The sequence below is a fragment of the Talpa occidentalis genome, unplaced genomic scaffold, assembly GCF_014898055.3.
Source record: "Talpa occidentalis isolate TD23 unplaced genomic scaffold, MPIMG_talOcc4v2.1 talOcc4.10, whole genome shotgun sequence".
NCBI classification, from domain to species: Eukaryota; Metazoa; Chordata; class Mammalia; order Eulipotyphla; family Talpidae; genus Talpa; species Talpa occidentalis.
This window is the reverse complement of record NW_023600993.1, coordinates 18,515,942-18,535,443: the sequence shown is the minus strand read 5'-3', so window position 1 is coordinate 18,535,443 and position 19,502 is coordinate 18,515,942. Positions and strand designations below refer to the sequence as shown.

General features: G+C 34.5%; 1 protein-coding gene across 5 annotated transcripts in view; it reads right to left on the bottom strand.

Annotated features, from left to right (window-relative positions):
* RARB (retinoic acid receptor beta) overlaps window positions 1-19,502 on the bottom strand; it is an 885,139-nt gene that overhangs the window by 680,104 nt on the left and 185,533 nt on the right. For all 5 annotated transcript variants that reach the window (XM_054692829.1, XM_054692837.1, XM_054692832.1 and 2 more), the window contains one exon: window positions 5,605-5,817. The gene's annotated coding sequence lies outside the window, so the exon portion shown is untranslated. The remainder of the gene's footprint in view (window positions 1-5,604; window positions 5,818-19,502) is intronic.

The window sequence follows — 19,502 nt, the reverse complement described above, 5'->3', positions numbered from 1 at the left end:
TAGTAATGTTTAATATAAGGTTTTTTGAAAGAACATGTATTTTTATTTATTGATTTATTTATTTTATAATTTTTTACATCATTTTTCATTTTTGCACAATGTATGCATTTTCATCTTCGTTATAGTACCCATACAATCCCTTATTTTGACCCTAGTCTCTCCTCCCTAACCCCCCCATAGTGTGTCTCTGGTTTACAGTTGCTTATTGATTTTGATTTTTTACTTTATTATAATTAGTCTTTTTCCTGGTCCCTTATTTAGGTCTTCTAAATTTCTGCTATGAGTGAGACCATCCGGTATTTTTCTTTCTCTTTTTGGCTTATTTCGCTGAGCATGAACCCTTCCAGCTCCAATCATGTTGCTGCAAATTGCATGAGTTTATCTTTTTGGATTGTTGAGTAATATTCCATTGTGTATATGTACCACACCTTCTTGATCCAGTCATCTATTTTTGGGCATTTGGGTTGTTTCCATAGCTTCCTTTTAAACACAAGGTTTCCATGGTGGTCCTGGTCATTAACATCCAGCTGGCAGACAGTAAATGAGGATAGGATCATGTGTGGACATTTTTATAGACCAGATATGGAAGTGGCACATACCACTTCCTCCCATTGCACTGGTCAGATTGCACTCAACTGACCAAATCTAACTGTCAGGGAATGTCAGAAATGTAATCTGGCTGTGAACCCAGGAAGGAGAGGAGATGGGTTTGAGATAAAGACAAAAAACAAGATCTACTACGATGTTTTATGTTTTAATGTCAGTCAAGTTCCAAACAAGAAGTTGTAACAAGGAGAAATGTTTTACTCCCTGTGTTACAACTTTCTTTTGGGTTAAATTATGTATGTATGGTTTGTATTTTTTAAGTTTACTTTAAATAATGACAAACATATCCAATTATAAATATACTGTTTCCATTCATGTCTTAATTAGAACATAACTCAGTGATAAACTGAAGCTATGCCTATGGAAAGTACTTCATTAGTGGTGAAAGAATAAAAGAATTAATCAATGAACAACCTGTATAAAAGGTTGTATACAAAGGCAATAGGAATTCAACAAAGGATAGGATCAGTAGGTGCTGTGGTTACCATGAGAGTCTTCTTGAAGGATTCAGGATGTGGATTGGCTCTTAAAGTAAGCCTTAATCTGGAACAATTAACTTCTGTTTGATTACTAGGCCAGACTACTGGACAGCAAGAATATTCAAATCTGAGAAGATAATCAAGAATATATAGGAAACCTTCTGTATTTCTAGAACCATTTTGTGTTTACTAAGTTTAATTTGATCATTACTTGGACCCCTCTATCAATGATTTTAGAACATTATATCCTGCTGTGTTGCTTTATTTTTTTACAATATGACCAAGATTTTTCATTTTTGTTGTTTTCTGGGCACCTGTTATTTGTTATTTCTCAACATCCCCTGGGCCTCAACTACCTCTTATGAGAGACTTCCTGCCTTTATGGGAGTCATCTTTCTACGGCCCATTACCAAGAAAGGGGCTTTGGGATTTCTACCTTCACTGCTTTCTTGTGCCTTCAACCCTCCTGCTTGTAATCAAGTGAGTAATGCAATTTTACTGATGGAGGTATATTTTCCTTCACTTCAGAAACCTTTGTTTTGTGTACCATAGTTAAAAAAAATATGTACAGAGTTATGACTATTGTATTTTATCAGCCAGAAGTAAGAACATTATATGGGGAGGAACGGGTGGCTTATAAAAGATATTATACTGCTTTTTGCTTTTGCTCTATATCCTGCAGGTAAACTGACTGATATTTTAATTTCCTCAGACTCTTTTGAAAGCTCTCTAAATGAATGTTCTGAAGAAAATATATAACTTTGGTTATCATATTTTATGGTTATTACTGTGTACACATTAAATGTGAATTAATGCAATAAAACAGTGCATTTCACATAAAAATACTATGAATTTCACTGCTGCCACTGACATAGCACATGTATCAATGTAGTTATGGGTTACAAATCTTTGCCAAGAGACAAAGTAACATTTATTTGATATTTTCTTGTTGTAAAAATTCAAAACAAGTAATGCACTTTGATTTCACACTTGTACATGATCTGTTCCCCTTACCTAAGGTTCCTTTTAGAAAATTAGTATTTCCTTTACAGTAAGCTTTAATTTCCTAACAGAGATCTTTGGCAAATACCGTCATCAGTAAAAATCCAGTTGCCACTAAATATGGATGAATAATTCTCACCACTGAATTTAACGAGATTCTGCTGTCTTTGCCAAATATCATCAATTTTAACCAAGAATTTTACAATCTTATAGTAGGTAGCTAAAATAATATTTACATTACAGCAAATGTTTAGAAGTTAGCTATTTTCCACAAAAAGCACTAACAATTAATAAATGCAAAAATGAACACAGGAAATACTATTTGGGACATTTGTGTTTATGTATGTATAATGCATATACTTTTGTGTGTGTATATATAAAATAAATTACTTATACTATATATTAATTCTACTTTAAATGAACTAGTAAAACTTCATTAAAAATCAATAGCATTTATCAGCAAATGATTCTCACACATTTTGAAGGAAGAAAAAAACTCAGAAAATATTTATATCTATAAACTATAAAATCACATTTCAAGATGGTTTTCCAGAGTCAACTATGCAAGAATTTCTCCATATCTGCTACAGCACCTGAGACAAAAAAGTAGTTCTGTTAATACTAGCAGTAATGACTTCTTAGAATCTTTTATTTTTACTCCCCACTATAGCTATTAATACTGAAAGTTAGCCATTGTGGGGATGAATATGAGTGTGCATATATGTGTGGATGTCCCACAAGGAAAGGGCTATACCATTTTTGCACCAGCAGTTTGCCCTGATTAAATGTTTTTCCCCATAAGTCAGTCTCACATCTTTTATCACTGTTAACAGAGTGCTCCTTTATGTTCAGGGATCAGCAAAGAAGACTTGATTTCAGGTTGATCTCACAACCCTCCCACTGCAACCTAATTTTGTCTGCAGAAATAAACTTTATTGTATGTAAAATAGAACTTAACAAATGTTAGCAATTGGTCAGGGACAATATATTGAAATTGTCTTATATTTTTCCTAATTTCTATAGCACTTGCCCATTTCCTTTGATTTCTTTCTGGCATTCACAGATCCACATTTAAAGATCATCCAAAATTTGTATCATTTAACATTTCACAAAAATTTAAACTGTTACAGATGATTTTATAAAGGCAATGCCATATCACCCAGAGGTACATGGGAGTACATAATCACATATAACTATATTTTTTCATTTTTTAAAATTTATCCTTTGTCACTCCAATTCAGAAGTATATTTCATTGTTGTTGTTTTTTGACATTGGTCACAAACTAAAATTTACCTTACCAGTAGTTAAGAACTCCACTCAAGGTTATTATATCTCAACAGAAGTTACCTCTATAAAGATAAAACTCTGATAGGAATGTTCACATATACTAGGAGACAGAAAATAAATACCATGAACCTTATCTTTTCCATTTGTACAAGCAGCAGAAAATATTTGACGACAAACATTCTTATTTCCATTTGTCACACAATGCTTTTAACAACATATTATCATCAGCTCATATACCAAGAGGTTGCCATTGATATTACGTGTCAGGAGGATGCTTTTCTGATGACCTTTAAATACCACAATCTCAAGTGATGATGCAGAATGACTTTCTTTTATCCCAGGACCTTCTTTAAAAAATTCAAATGCTTAGGGGTATGTCATTCGGCCAATGATGCAGTGTTATATCTTTTGCAAGATGTTAGAGGAAGGAAAGGCTGTTAAACCTTGAATGTCAATCGTTACCTTTTACTGAGCTATTTTTACCTAGTGTATTTGTAACATTTTTCTTCTAGAGAGCACAAAGGACTTTGTACAAAAGAGTACAAAGGATGCCCAATGCTCCAAACTGTTGAGAGGAAGAGGGATAGGTGGAGGAGGAGGGAACAGCTGTGCATCAATATAAGTTTTTGAAAGCAAATCACCCTCTATGATGATGACAATTATGACAAATTTTAGACTAGACTGTCTCATCCTTCAGGTGTCACATTTCATGGATTAAGCTGTGACACTCATCAGATCCTCCTATGTAGATCATGTCCTTATATTCCCAACAGGTGACCTTGGTATTAAGTCACCTGTCAGTATATGCATACCACATGAGAAAAGAAATTTCTCCACCTCATTGTGTAAGCCAGATCCCATAGGATAATGAAAGAGGCCCACTTTTTCCTTCTAAAAATCACTATTTCTGGACTTGTAGCTATAATGATATGGATAAAATTATTTCTCAGGAAAATACCGTGTATATTTGGAAAAGAGCCTTTATCAAATCTCTTAAGGCTAACATAAAATGCAAAAGATATACTGGAAGCAATGTACAGTCAACAAAATGTCTTCTAAGACACAGCGACTGTCTTGTAGGGCATTTTGACTTCTGAACATTGCAGTTAGTGCAGCTGACACATAAGAGAGCACAGCAGAATTGTTCTCCCTAATAGGGAAGAGCTTAAGAATTGTTTAAATAAACCACAGGGAATGTGAGGAACTATGAACGACTAATGTCTAATGGGATTTGTGAAGACTATGACCAATATAACGTAAATAAAATTGTAATGTGCAATGAAAACTCTCTGCTGTGAAATCAATATGAAATTTTACATAACTTGGGCCTCCCCGGTGGCGCAGCGGTTGAGCGCTGGGTTGCGAAGCTCCCCGCGACTTCCACGGCGGTGGTTCAATCGCCGGCTGCTCCCCGGCCACCAGAGGAGGGTCCCACATGGCGCGCAGACCTCTCCTGCCGCCCACTGCTCCCTTCAGCAGTGTGTTTCGGTCCTTCTGCCTGCTCTGCTCCCCGCTCTGGCTCTGGTGAATTCTCTCACCCTCCCGCACTTCTGACTGTACCCAGTGCATGTATAAACAAACAAATAAATAAATAAAAATTTTACATAACTTAATAATTTTGATGTGATTGGATCATCCAAGGAGAATATAAATAGTAGTGAGCATAAGGCAAAACCAAGGGCATTTTTTTAACATTTAACATTTTTTTTTAGAGAAAGAAAGGATTCACTTTTTCAAAAATTTTTCTCTGCTTTCCTGGGCTAAATAAAAGAGTTCCTCATTTTCACATTTTCCACTTTTCATGATAGTGCAATGTAAAATTTCTTACAACATTTTACATCTGAAGGACAGAAAAAGAACACTTGCCTTGAAAGAACCTTATAGTTGTTTTTTTTTTAAGTACATCAGTAGCCTGCCTTCTAGCTCTATAGAACTTAATTCTAAAAAGTTGAAAATTCTCTTTCCAGTTGCCCTTCCTATGCTAGTCTGAACCTAATTTTAGAAATTATTTTCAAAGAAACAGAAGTTTCCAGCTTCTATTGAGATGTTTAAATCTCAAAAGCTGTGCTAACAAGCTTCCAATGACAAAGAAAAATTAAAAGCCTTAACAAACTGCAAGTTCATGACTTTTCTTGAATACATTAGGAAGCCAATGTTGCTGGAAACCAATCAGTCATAACATAATGAATGACAGATGCATGAGGAGAGAGATGGGACTTGAGGGCTTACTTAGGACAGATGCAGCTGGACACTCATTTGAAGAATTCAGCTAGAATAGTCCATGGACTGGTGGAGGTGAAGTACTGGTGAGAGATTTTGGAGTCACTGACGATGAAGATGTAGAGGAGTTCCTACCCTTGTCAACTGTTCCTTCATGACTCCATCATGCTTCACAATAGTGACTGATGTGGGGCCTACAAAATTGTGCATCATGATGCAGGCCTAGGGGAGAAAAACAGCAGCCACTATGAGAAGAGGCATATGTTCAACCAAACAACTGTTGGTTGAATGTTGTCTACAGAAATAAAGCTATATTCTATGAAATGAAGGATAACCAGCACTCTTACTCTGAAGGTGATGGTGAAAACTTACTATAATTAAGGAAGAGAAAAGAAAAGATAACTATCTTTGGGAAAGACCAGGAATGTTTGTTGGACCTAGAACTATAGTTGAGGGTTTAGGAGAATTTACATCCCACACCAAGAGACACAATGTCTCTTGACAATTGAGATTGAACAAGAACATAAAGCTAGCAAACATAAATGGAAAAAGCAACAATAGGATATTTGAAAATATTCTAAAATAGAATATGGAAAAGACCCTATCTGAGACACAATGCAAAGGGAAAACCTAAAGCAGAGGGTGAAGCAGATATGAAATAAAGGTCATTTGCATACTAGTTCCCACCTAAAACAAGGGTATCCTCAAAAGAATTTATATCACTCTCTATTGTCCTGCATAAGATGTCACATATTAAAAAATCATGAGACATACAAAAAACAAGACAAAACAACACACTGCCAAGAGACAAAGAAATTGGTAGAACCAGATAGTGATGTCGGAAATTGAGAGATAATTTAAATATTATGATTGATATGTGAATAATATAATTAATTTTAATTATGATTAATATGTTAAAGGTGCTAATGGTCTAGGAGGAAAACATGCACCATTAGATGAGAAATTTCACCAGAAATTCAAAATGTATTAGAAATAAATGGAAATACTAGAAATGAAAATTGTGGTAATGAATATTAATAGACTTTTACATCATCTTAACATAGACCAAGAAAGAATCATTAAAATGGAAAATAAGACTTTAGAAAATATCTGGACTGAAAGTTAAAATGAAAATGATCAGAGCATTCAAGAGCTGTGGAAATACATCAAACAGTTCAAAGGTGAAATAGTAAGACAGGAAAAAGAAATTTATGAAAACATAATGATTTAGAATTTACAGAAATAATTACTGATACTAAATCACAGATCAAAGAGGACTGAGAATGCCAAGTAAAGTAAATATCAAAATATACTACGTAGGAATATCAGTCAAATTTCTGAAAGCAAAAGACAAAGAGAAGATCTTAAGTGGCCAAAGATAAAAACATTACATATTAATATATAGAAACACAGCTTAAAATTAGAGGGGTCTTTTTCCAGAAGCCTTTCCAGCTATAACATAATGAAGGGTCACCTTTATTTTTTAATTATATTATTTTTATCAAGATAATATTGGTTTAAAATACTGTGTATGATTAAGGGTATAGGTTCACACCCCTTCAGTTGTATGTTACCATACAAATCCACCATAAAAGCACAATCCTCCACCTTAGTCCATTAAGTCTGCCCCATTTTACTGCCCTCTGGTAGCCTCAATTCTATAGTCAGATTTCAAGGGTTTGTTTTGGCTTCATTTTATCTATTCCTTTGTTTTCTTTCTTTATATTCTAATGTATGAGTGAAATCATCTGGTATTTGTCTCTCCTTCTGAGTTATTCTACTTGGCATAATCCTCTCCAGTTCCATGATGTTACAATTGATCAGATTTCCTCTTTTTTTATATAGATGAGTAGTATGCTACTGTATATACTGTATACTGTATATACTGTATATACTGTATATTCCGAAACTACTTTATGAATGTATCAGAGATGAGCATATAACTCAATATACTGTAGATTTCTTACTGGTGGAGATGGAAGTTAAAATTAAGAATGGGGAGACGCAAATGAACCCTATATATTTTGACTGGAATAGGTGATATCAATATGAATTCTTTATCATTATTATATATGCAGATAGGTACTGAAATTAATAGAGATGTATATTCATGGATTACAATATACATAATACTTAATTATATCTATGTACTATATTTTACACACACATACACACATATGCACACACTTGCAAACCCAAGAAAAAAATATTTTTGTGTGTGTATCTGAGTAATAATGAGCATACCCAGTTCCCAAATCTTGGTTTCTAAATAAAAAGATTGGATGTATGACTATGATTGAGTCCAGCTTTAGGACTAAGTAAACACCAGATGAACCTAGAGTATATAGTCAAAAATCAAGGAAGTGTCAACAATGGGATAGGGCGTGAAAAACAGATGGGAAAAACTCTGAAAGGCCAAAGCTTAAATATATATGTACACACATACATACACACACATACACATATGTACATACATGTTCTGTTTTTTACAGAAGAATTCCAATTAATGAGTTTAGAAGGAACAAGGAAAACAAAATATGGCTAATCAAAATAATAATTGCTGCAGACAAGATCCACTAATAAATGCTAAAATAAGTGAGTGAACATTTAAGCTGAAACAGAAATCCTGACATATCTTCCCCGGAATAGTTATTAATAACAAAGAGAAAAATAGGAACCCCAGTACATAATACTTTAATCCCAATGAAGCATCCTATCAACAGTAATAAAACATTGACATTATCTAATTTCTGCCTTTTTTTATTCTTCATTGTTTCTCGGGAACTTTTTTAGTCTTTCTCTGCTCATCTTAGTACCACTTTCTCATAATTGTTCTTTTGTCTTGAACACATATTTTTGCATCTTTCACCTCTGAATGGCTAGGTTTGCCCATACTTCCTGTTCTTGATAGTAAGTAAAAAGTGAAAGTTAAGAAATGTCTGTTTTTAAAGGTTTGAAGAGCTAGTCTGATTCAAGGTACAAATTAGGTTCATTTAACTCCTGAAAAGATCTGTTGCATGGACCCTCTGCCTCAAGATACCTCTCTGACTCTGTTCCCTACTTTCTCTATGTCCCTGGCAGTCTCTGACTTCCTTTCTCTTCCCATCTTTATCAGAAGCTGCAGTTTATCATGGGCTTAAGTGCAGAGCACTAGCGCCCTCTTCCTGGGGCAAGCAGCTTGGCCATGAACATGTCATTCTGGCCTTGTATTTCTTCATCTGCAAAATGAGATAATAATAGTATTTGCCTAATATGGAATAAATGAAATAAGACATTTAAAGCACTTATAAAAAAGAATGTCTTGAAAGTAACCAGTCCTTAGTATCTGTTATTTCTTATTTTATGCTTAGGTTCAGAGGATAAAATTTCTTCCATAATTTCAATAAAATTTCTTTCTCATTTACTCCCTCCCTTTGATATTCAACATCTACTTTTAATTCACCACTACCCTCTGACAATCACGCTTCCCTATTTATTTTGGGTGATACATGTATTTCCTTGAAAAATATGTACTTGTATGTGCAGGTATGTTTGTGAGTGTGTGTATATTAAGTGTATACCCTGACTGTTACAAGAGTGTAAAGTATGCATGCATCTTGCTGTCTGCCCATTTGTTCAATGGTTTGCAACTCTGAAGCCAATTTGGGAGCTTTTAAATAATCTCAATCCCCATCCTAGACCAATTAATTCAGGTACAGGGGCTGAGGAATTCATTTCAAAATTTCTGCAGGTGAGCAGCCTGGGCTAGTTCATTGCTTCTAGTTACTCCACAGCATGCCTCAACTGTTAACCTCCCATTCATTCATTCATTCATTCATTCCTTAGAGGTTGAAGGTTGCCTAAGTTTCTTCCTATTCCTTACTACAACATGCAGTCCTTTAATAAGCATCCTCATACTTGATCCTTTATCAATCTATATAAGATATTTCCTAGGTTACATATAGAGTAGGATTACTGGATTGTTGCATTATGTATCCGATTAAATAATACAGGGTCTCTCCAAGATTTGTGTACCACTTGATTCTTTCACAAAGAAGTTTTATTGAAATTATTGAAGGAATTTCATCCATGAACCTAAGCATAAAATAGGCAGTGAAAGTTACTAAGGACTGGTTGTTTTCAAGACATTCTTCTTTCTAAGTGCTTTAATTATTTTATTTAATTTCACATGATTCTGTGAGGCAGGTACTACTGTTATCACCAATTTTCTCAGATAGCGAGATCCAGGATGGCTTCACGGGGATTCTAGATGTAATATGTACTGGCATCCCAAGAGTGCTGTGGTTGAAACCATCTGCTCCAGGGACAGACAATACAGCAGGAAATTGTCTGTAGAGCGTCAAAATCAACATTAAAACTGATTTAAAAAACAGTCTGGTTTTCATTGTCACTATGAACCTACAATTTTAAATAACGCCATGATAAAATACTTCTCTGAGAAGAAAATCTTTTATTTTTCTACATTCTGAACAAGTATGGTAGTACCTGCTGAGTTTGAATGATATACATTAGAGGTGTAGTTGAGCATATTTTTATTTTCTTATCCATTACTAAACATTGTATTCCAGAAAAACCACTGTTATACTATCCACCTTCGAGATGGACAGACTCAGCTGCCCACACCAGTTTTGAGAGAACATTTGTACCATATTTCAGAATTTCCTGTGTCCACTTTGGAGCCTTTCCTGTCTCTAACCAGTGGGGTACCACCTATTCCTGAAGTTATACAACAGATTTAAAATAAACTAGCAGAATAGCTATAAAGCTCTTTTCTAATAAATATAAATGTATGAAATCAACTTTGCTGAAATTAACAAGCTGAAGAAGTTGAGACTCAAAAGCTTATTAATACAAAAATATTACATAGGTATAAGTTCTTTGTCCTTTTTTTTTTTACAAATGTATAATTAAGTGTATTAACCTATTACTTTTTCATGTTATAATTTCTATTTTATTTTTTGTTTTTTTAGCTTGTGATATTTATTTATCTGACATGACTTTATACATAAAGTGTAATGAAAGAAGAAATTCTTGTGTTTCTTTCTTGATCATTATCATTATTTTATTTACTTCCTGATTATCTTTTTCCTTAATGAATATAACGGAAGACAATTTTGTTCTATAAATGTGAGGATGCTACAAAAAAAGAGTTTCATTTTGGTGTGAAACACAAATATATGCTATTGATAATTTAAAGTGAGTGTCACAACACTGCATGGTGTGTGTAAGGTAAAGAGGTTTTCATTATATGAATATTTCTTTGCCTTTTTTCCAAGCAACTGTAGGCATCATGTTATTTCTAAGCTTGTGGGGGGGAAAGCAGATGGTTTATTTTGGGACATGCCAAGTTTATGATGTCTATTAGAAAAATAAGTGCAGATTTTAGATTAACTGCAGATAAACAAATCTGGAGGTGAGGAGAGAGACCCAAGCTGCACAACATCAGCACATGGCTGGTATTTAAGGACTACAAGAAATATAGAAAAAGGTATACAAAAAGGAAGAGGTGAATCTTGAACTATGCCAGCACTTACTGATTCTTTGTGATCCAGATATAATTGCATTTTTATGAATATTCAATGTGTATACCAAAAAGAATGCTCATTCTCTTTTCACTGTGTTAGTTGGTATCTATTCACTTGATCTATCAGTCCCTTGAATGTGTTAAAATTTCCAAAGTAAATTTTGGGTTTATTTGCTTTTCCCGCTACTTCTGTCATTTGTTGCTCTCTCTAACAGACTTTGTTTTAGAAACAGTTCTAGATTTACAGAAAGATCAAGAAGATAGTACTAAGAGTTTCCATATGTTCCTGTTACTATTTCCCCTTTTATCAACATGTTAGTAAAATACAATTAATAAACTGATATTGATATTATTAGTAACAAAAGAATTTTTTCAGTTTTCCTTTCTTTTTACCTAAGTTTTTTTTTTTTTTCTGGTCCAGGATCCCCTCTAGAAAACTACACTATAGTTATCCCCATATCTCCTTCGTCTCCTCGAGATTGTGAGAGTTTCTCAGACTTTTCCCGTTTTTGATGAGCTTTACAATTTGGAGGGGTAACTGCTCAGGTAGGTTGTAGGTTGTCCTCTATTATAATTTGCCTCGCTGGTCATGGGCTATGATTCTTCTGGAGGAAGATCACATTGCAAAATGACGTTTCATCCCATCACATCAACATGATTCAAGCCTGTTAGTATTGACCTTGAGCAGCTGGCTATAGTAGAGTTTGCCAGATTTGTCCACTACTTAATTCCTCCTTTTCCCACTTCTTTTGCTACACTTTTTGTAATAAAGTTACAATGTGCAGCTCACACTTAAAGACTGGGGAATTATGCTCTCCCTCCTTTAAGATAGAGTTTTTTTATTTATTGTTTGGAATTATCTTCATTTTAATAAATTATTCACCCTTTACTTATATCAGTATGGACTCATGGATATTTACTTCATACTTTGCACAATAGCCCGATATCGCTTTATTACTTTGCCTCTTGACAAATCCATATATTGTAGGCAACATAATGGTATTTTTTAAATGTCTGAAATTTTCTCTCTTCAAGTGGTGAATTAAAACGTCATATTTATATTAATTTGATACGATGGAATTTTGGGTTTTTTTTCCTATTTACCATGCCTCTTTGTGTCCTCATCTTCTTTTTCATCTTCTACATAAGCTGGATTGATTGAACTTCTATTTGCTGGTTTGAAGTTATGCATTCTGTTTTCAGTTTTCAACTGTTCATGCCCAATTATTAAGATATACACTAACGTTGAATTATGTGCTACCAGTTTCTTCATCTGAGCAGATTCTTGTTTTTCTCCTATGCTAGAAAAGCCCATTTATATGTTCTTCATTCCCTGTGGTCTCTTATCTCCATCATCCTCTCTATTCACTCCAACCTCACCTTGTTAAACCATCTGGAACTGCACTGTCTAAAATAGCAGGCAGCCACTGGTGGGTATTTAATTCTAAAGTTCAGTTCATCAAAATTAAGTAAAGTAAAAATGAGTTTCCTGGTCACACTAATCACTTTCCAAGTACACAGTAGCTGAATGCAGCACAAATCCAGAAAACTTCCAAATCTCAGAGACTTCTTCAGGACAAAGCAGGTCTAGACCTTTATTCCCTCATTTCAAATATAATTGGTTGGTTGTTTCTGCTTTAGAAACAGTAAGCTTTGCTGAATTATTCTTATCCTTACTTTGATATATTATCTTATAGCATCTGTTGGAATCTTGTATACTTTCTGGAAAGCTCCCTCTGAGAATACATCTATGGAGAGCTCTGTGTGAAAATCCTGAGGCATTTCACAAATGAGCATATCTTTATTTTGACTTTACATTTAAGTGATAAATCATCTGGACATAAACTCTTAAGATGAAATATTCCCCTTCTGTCATTCTGATAATTTTATTCTATTGTCTTTTTTTTCACCCATTAGCACCACAGAGATCTCCAATACTGGTCTGAAGCTTGTTCCTCATAGATGCTGTGCAATAGTGCTCTTTCTGCTCTCATTCTTCTTCAGAAACACTATGAGGGGATTCATCATTTTGCTTGCTTTATTTTTGGTTATTAAAAATCAAAATAAACATTATAAATAGTATCTGCATGCTCTTGTATCTTGGAACATTGCATTCTAGGTAGTGTGTGTATGCATATGTACAGGTATGCATATGTGTGTTTAAATGCATAGTACCTCTCTTCTCCATGACATGAGCGTGCACACACACACACACACACACACACACACACACATACTCACCATGCAAATATGCTGTCATTGTTAGGTATTTTAGTGTCAGTCTTTTTTTGAGAATTGACTAGATATAAAGCTACTTATACTAACAAGCCATTTATCTTCATAAGTCAGATACAATTTAAAGAAAGCACTTTCTTCTCAATCATAAGCATCTATCATCTGGAAGTATCTCATTCAATTATACTGCATCATGTCAAATAAAAATCACATGAATCCTAAAGCACGTTTGAGTTTAAGGGGGAAAAAAAGAAAAGCTCAAATCATGGGATATAAGTAACTGTAAATCCCTTGTTTGGTTGAGAGCTGATATAATTTGCCTTTCTTTTAGAGATATAAAATATTAATTCTTAATACAAGATTTTCTTTACTAGAAGTGTTTACTTACCCTTTGTTTTATGATTTCTGCTGCCAGAGGTCATTCTTTATATTTTAGAGTCACAAAATGCATACTACACTATATTCTCAGGATATTCTGGATGTCTCTTACATGAGAGACTGAGTATAGATTGTGATTTAAATTTTCATACTACAATAACACAGAGTGTAACCATTTGCAATCAAGAATTTTAACAAGAGCCTACTTTGAAAAGTCAATGAGAGATGTGAAGAAAATTCACCAATAATGAATATAACCAACCAATGAACAGAGGAAAAAATATTCAACCTCATAGTTCATCAAAAGCAATGGAGATCTGGGCCAACCTCTCCTGCTTCGCCGGCTGCTCCCCTCAAAGTGTATTTCGTCAGTCTGCCTGTTCTGTTCCCCATTCTGTCTCTGGTGAATCCTCTCACCCTCCCTCACATCTGGCCTGTACCCTGGTTCTTGCATAAATAAATAAAATAAATCTTAAAAAAAAAAAGCAATGGCGATCAAAACAAAAATATCTACATTTTCTGACAAATTGGCAAATTTTAGTTAAGTAAAATTAAAAGGTATGGGGGCTGCCCCTGGTGGCGCGGCGGTTGAGCGCTGGGCTGAGAAGCTGCCCACAGCCTCTGCAGCGCCGGTTCGATCCCTGGCCCAGCGAGGGTCCCACATGGCACAACAGGCCTCTCCTGCCGTGCCCGCTGCTCCCCTCAGCAGTGTATTTCGTCAGTCTGCCTGTTCTGTTCCCCACTCTGGCTCTGGTGAATTCTCTCACCCTCCCACACTTCTAACTGTACCCAGTGCTTGTATAAATAAATAAATAAATCTTAAAAAAAAATTTAAAAGGCATGGTTTATATTGAAACAATTAAAACTTTACATATGAAATTGACATACATATCTATGACAAAATGTCATATTTTCCAATTTAGAGAGAATCTATTTAAATAGAAAAAAAATACAGCAGAAAGGATGCCTGAAATCACTGAATCAAATAATCAAAGTCAAGCTGGAAGTTATCTCCTTCAGTCTTCTGCAATTTGCTGACATTTGTCTCAACATTTAGCCTTCTAGTTTAAGAGCCCAGTAAACAAAAGAAAAAAAATACAATTATTTAATGAGTAGGGTTATGTTCAAGTATCTATAACTTGGAATGAATTTTCGATTATAATTATTTGACTATTGCTGTAGTGAGAGAGCAGCCAAAGATAAGTCATACATGGATAGTTGTGACTGTGTTCCACTAAAACTACATTCACAAAAAGAGTCTTCAGGTCATATTTGGGCGGCAGTTTTACTTTTGTACATACCTGCATGTTGTAACCTAATCATAGTACATAGTGACTACTATGTACTCAGAAAGGAGATAGGAAGCCTGGGGAGATGGAAGATTTGGAGGTCACACTGAACCAAACATAAGCAGAGTAAGAATGGCAATCTACCAGAATAGCCATAAGTTATTATACTGATTTATAACTTGAAAATCTCTAAACATTTGGTACAAACCAAGAAAAAACTTAGTGGTAATTATAGTCAATTCACTCAGAGGCTTTTAGTCCATAATGAGATTTTCAGATATCTATTAGCCGAGCAGCTGAAAATAGAGTTTATATTGAGGAAAAAAAAAAATACCAGAGGTTACAGGAGGCTGTGGGGAAGTGGGTACATAACTAAGAAGAAAAATCACATATCTGCAAAGGTAACCTCATTACATTTCTTTAAAAAGAAAACACGGTTGGAAATTTAAAGCAGAGTGTTAGAGAAGAATGCATTCAAATAATGTTGATGAGAGTCACAGAAGTTCCTGCTGTGGTAATAACCTCATGGATGTAGGAAAAAATTGACTCTCTGATAAAATAGCTATGATTTAGGTCAGCATTTTTACTTCCCCGTGTCCCCCTCTTTTCTTTTTTTCCCTCTGGAAGCTAACTAACCTCCTATCTCCAGCTTTGGGGGTGATGATTAAGTTGATGAGAGCACCCCAATGAGAAGTCCCTGACCGTTGAGTCCTGTCCTTGGTTATTTAGCCGCGATGGGTATTTCTGAGAAGGTCATCATTTCTTTCCATCACCATGAGTGATTGTCTCAACAAGGAGTTCATATTGCACCAAACACTTTCAAAAATGATTCATGTTAATGGCATGTCTCAGGGGATTGATGCTAAATAGAAGCTACAACTAAAGCTTAAAAAATGATTTAGCAATATGAAATCCCACAGACCACGGCGCACGTAGGCACAGTTGATGGTAAACATCAAAGAATAAATACAACTAAAAGTCATAAAATTGGATAGACAATAAATCTGACAGTTCAAGACCTTTTGGGGCTTGAATCATAAAAAATAAAATGACTTACTCAGGCATTCCTAGCTTTATTTATTTATTTAATTTTTATTTTTTGCCACGCATCTTTTACAGGGCAGTGAACTGAAGACAGTTTCACATTTCTGACATGTTAGTGCGGGTTACAAAGGTGGTTGCCTCACAAAATAAAATCAAATGGACACATTGAAGAAATACCCCCTTTCTGTCCATAATACTGATCACTCCTAGAGGGGGCAGTTGTTGGGAATTTATCCACCAAAATCAGACTTGAAGCTTTTATAGTCTTCCCATGGCAGTCACAAAAATGTAGCAAAAATGAGAACTGATATATCAGACTCATTTTTATTTTTTTAATCTCCCTTTTTTTATCATTGAAGGGAGTAAGAACTGGATTTTTACAATCTATTTTATGAAAAAAATTCTAATGTTTTAGATAAAATGTGGGGGAGAAAAGAAAGATAGGGACCTAACATTAATTTAAAAAAACATTAATGCCAAAATTAATATTCTACAAATATAAAATGTTACTTTTGTAAAAGCTTCTTTAAAAGATCTAAATATATATTATCTATCTATATATATATATATCTTTAAATAAATGAAAAGAAAAAAGTAAGAACATTTATATCTCTCTCATTTCAAAAAAACTTGCTTTCTATCTTATCAACTCATAATTCAAACAATATGTAAGCACCACTTAGAAGAGATTGAGTTAAGACCTTATAGCATTTAATAATGAACAAGACATACTCTATCCTCAAGCTTTTCTCTAGAAAGCTCCCCATGGGAAGAATTAAACCTCTACTGAGTACAGGAAAGACCATGGCAATCTCAGCTCACCTCTCTTTTGCTGCTCCTCATGCACAATTCTAAATAAACTCATGAAGTTTTATTTGTTTTTTGTAGAAATTACTCCAAATAATTCTGAGAGGTACTTTCATGGATCATGGAAGATGTTTTTCCCTTTTAACTGTCTCCCTCCCCCTTTTTTTTTTACTTTCTACTTTTTTTTGTATTTTTTCCAATTTTTTTCTTCACCACCAGCTCTTATATACTTTTGACACTTTCACCATCATCTCTATTAATTCAGAAGTTTTTCTTTATTAGTATCCCATAGTTTTTATAAGTATTTTGATTTGTCAAAATATCAAATATTAGCCTTTGTCATTATGACATACTTTACTAGACATAATTCCCTCAAATGCTTTCACTTTTATGTGTCTTGTCCTCTTTTCCCATTGGACATTAAAATCCCCATTAATATGCTCAAGAAAGAATGAGTCCCTATTTTATATAATAACCCATTTAACAATGACAAAGGTAGACATGTTTCTGCCACTACAGAGCTTGCAATTGTGTAAGAAATATATTAAAAGTAATTAAATTAATTATTCAATTAATTTTATTTGTTATAAAAACAACGATGGACAATGACTAGTAGGTTTATCTTACACATGCTCCTCAAGCCATGTTGTTTAAGATATTCTTCTGTAAAGAAAGTGAATAAAGTTGTTGACAAAATGATTTTGAGGTGTTTTCTTGGGTTGCATTGCCTAGGCCATACACTTGGAATATTGCCTCCATGGGTTGAAAATGTGTCTTTATGGGGGTGAAAAATTTCTTCTTTTCAAATACAAAGAACAGATATAGCACATAATAAGTCAAACAGTGTATCTGAGATATTTAAAAATTTTAATTAGGAAAAGTGCCTAAAAAGTCCTCTTAAGGGAGAAAGAGATAATGAATAAAAGATTGAGAAACACTGGTCTGGGAAATTCTTGCTAACTAATATTTTGTTATGCGTACTGTTCCATACAATGTTCTCTCACTCTTGCTGTTCATTGGGGAAAGTGCAGTCATCCGAAACTCTTACCAAAAAAATTTCTTATCCTTTGACCCTGCTTTGCTAGATCCTGGATGTGGGACTCAGGAAATGAAGGCTATAATCTAGATGATTTCAAGATGTGGGGTTATGGGTTGAAGAGAACTCAGTGCTTTTATCAGTCCTGTAATATAAATATTCAATGTGTAAAAACAATAACAGCTATTTATTTTTTATGTGTTAGGCTCTATGCTGAGTGTTTTAGGTAAACTGTCTCATTTAACCCTCAAAACTTTGCCTTGTATACTATGACCACTTCCATTTGAGATAAAACTGAAGCTTAGACTGGTAAACTAACTTCCCCAAATGTAATGTTTGTTTCAGACTCAGACAATCTAATGTCAAACATATGGACTATAGTAAAACTGTATTTCTACCTTTAAGGAGATTAATCAGGTTAAATGAGGTTGCACAAGTGGAGGATGATCCCATAGGTTTAGTGTCCTTCTAAAATGGCAGAGAAATGGGGTTCTCTTTAAAGTGGGGCTACCCTCCCAGGTCAGACTTCTATTTGAGAGAGGAATAAATGTCTGTATTTTTTAAGATTTATTTTATTTATGCATACAAGAACTGGGGTATAGGCCAGAGGTGTGGGGCATGAGAGGATTCACCAGACAGAGTGGGAGCAGAAAAGGAGAGGTCTGCCGCACCATGTGGGTTACTGTCTGGCTGGGGATCGAACTCATGCTGCAGTGGTTGCCAAATAGCTTGAAAGTGCTGTCTTTAAGCCTTGCATCACCAGGGAGGCCCAACATCTATGTTTTCAAGCCATTGTTAATTTTGGTTCTACTATACAGAAACCAACCTGATCTTCTCACTAATTCATACAACCATTTGTTGTAGGGATTGGCATTCTGTGTAAAGGACTAGATAATAAATAGTATAGGCTTTACAAATAACACATTCTCTGTTATATCTAGCTTTGTCACTGTTGTGTGAAAGTAGCCATAGACACGATGCAAATGGATGAGGAGCATGGCTCAAACTCTGGGCACACACAGCAAAGGTAACACAAATGCCAACCCAGATCCCTATATTCTCCAGTTGTTACTCCATCTACTCATCTATCCATTACAAATATCTCTGTGGTTATGTAATGATTGCTTATTAAGGTATGAGTCTTACTATTACAAATAAATTATAGCTTTTTTTGACTCTGTACTATCTCGATTGCATTTTCTTTTTATTTTTCATTCCAAAAATTGTACTTGTTATTTTATGCCCACATCCCCTACCCTTATAGGTCATGTGTATTGTATATTAAGCTTTAAACTTTATGAGGTGAAAGATATACAGACTGTGATCTGGATGATCATCATTTCATCTGGATGATCTTTGCTACCAACAACTGCCTCAGCTGTTTTTCAGAACTTTTTATACAGTAACTTTATGTATCGCAACAAAGACATAACATTGTTTGTTAGAACAATGGGAAGTCTTGTGTAATTGCAATCCTAAGTAGAAAACAAAACATTGTATTTTCTCCAGGTTCATTTTTGTGCTATCTTCCAAAAATTACATAAGTGAAACTATGAACTTCCTGCTACTTTCCACATTTGGGTATCTAAGATTG